The following is a 1,802-nucleotide window of genomic DNA, read 5'->3' as shown; positions in this document are numbered from 1 at the left end:
TTCCTGGTTTTCCTGGAGTTTTTTCTTCTCTCCAAAGGGAACACGGCGCCCACGGCTGGAGATGCTCCAGCTTGTCGGGATTTTGGGAATAGTGACCAGCGGGTTTGTTAAGCTCTTAATTATTCTCTTCCCTGGCAATGGGAAGATCCAAAGTGAGGAGGGTGGGAATGATCCTTGGGAATGGGGAGCTTCCGGGGGATTTTCCTCCCGCTGGAGCTGCTAAGGGGTTTTCAGTAGAATTAGGGTTTTACACTGGAATTAGGGTTTTCACTGGAATTTGGGTTTTTTACTGGAATTAGGGGTTTTCAGTGGAATTAGGGTTTTTACTGGAATTAGGGGTTTTCAGTGGAATTAGGGTTTTTTACTGGAATTAGGGTTTTATACTGGAATTAGGGTTTTCAGTGGAATTAGGGTTTTTCAGTGGAATTAGGGTTTTCAGTGGAATTAGGGTTTTCAGTGAAATTAGGGTTTTCACTGGAATTAGGGTTTTTACTGGAATTAGGGTTTTCAGTGGAATTAGGGGGTTTTACTGGAATTAGGGTTTTATACTGGAATTAGTTTTTTTCAGTGGAATTAGGGTTTTTCAGTGGAATTAGGGTTTTCAGTGGAATTAAGGTTTTCACTGGAATTTGGGGGTTTTCAGTGGAATTAGGGTTTTTCAGTGGAATTAAGGTTTTCACTGAAAATAGGGGTTTTCACTGGAATTAGGGTTTTACTGGAATTAGGGTTTTCCACTGGAATTAGGGTTTTCACTGGAATTAGGGTTTTACTGGAATTAGGGTTTTACTGGAATTAGGGTTTTCAGTGGAATTAGGGTTTTTATTGGAAATTGGGTTTTCACTGGAATTAGGGTTTTTCACTGGAGCCAGGATCCACCTGGAGCCAGGATTAACCTGAATCCAGGATTAACCTGGAAGCAGCCTCCACCTTCCAGGGAATGCAAACAGAATGGGAAAGAGAGGGAATGTGGCCACAGAGACCAAGCTTGGAATAGGGAAGGCAGAGGATCAGCCAGGGGTGTCCCAGGAGTGTCCCATGGGATGTCCCAGGGATGTCCCACGGGATGTCCCAGGGATGATCCAGGGGTGTTCCAAGGATTTCCCAGGGATGTCCCAGGAGTGTCCCTCAGGATGTCCCAGGGATGTCCCACGGGATGTCCCAGGGATATCCCACAGGATGTCCCACGGGATGTCCCACGGGATGTCCCACAGGATGTCCCACGGGGTGTCCCATGGGATGTCCCAGGGATGTCCCGGGGGTGTTCCAAGGATTTCCCAGGGGTGTCCCAGGGCTGATTTGGTGGGAAGATCCCTTTCTGTGCGCTCAGGATTTGGTCTCCGGGGGGGAGTTTCCTGTCCCCAGTTCCCTCTCCCGTGTCCCCCGTGTGCCACCATCCCCTTGTCCCCCCGTGTGCCACCATCCCCGTGTCTCCCGTGTGCCACCATCCCTGGTGCCCTGTGTCCCCCCCTGCTGCCACCCCTGTATCCGTGTCCCCTCTGTGTCCCATATCCTGGGTCTGTCGCCATCCCTGTGTCCCCACGTGCTGCCATCCCTGTCCAGTGTCCCCTGGGTCCCCATCCCCGCTGTCCTGTGTCCCCCCCCTGTGCTGCCATCCCCGTGTTTCATGTCCCCTGGGTCCCCATCCCTGTGCTCCGTTGTCCCCTGGGTGCCACCACCCCTGGTGTCCCGCGTGCCGCCATCCCTGGTGCCCTGTCCCCTGTGTGCCACCCTCCCTTCCCGTGTGTCCCGGGTGCCACCCTCCCCTGTCCCTCCCTCCCCCGTGTCCTCGCTGTCCCCAGGCC

This window comes from Manacus vitellinus, unplaced genomic scaffold, assembly GCF_001715985.3.
Source record: "Manacus vitellinus isolate BGI_N305 unplaced genomic scaffold, ASM171598v3 scaffold_1_pilon, whole genome shotgun sequence".
NCBI lineage: Eukaryota > Metazoa > Chordata > Aves > Passeriformes > Pipridae > Manacus > Manacus vitellinus.
Note: the sequence above shows the minus strand (reverse complement) of the source record.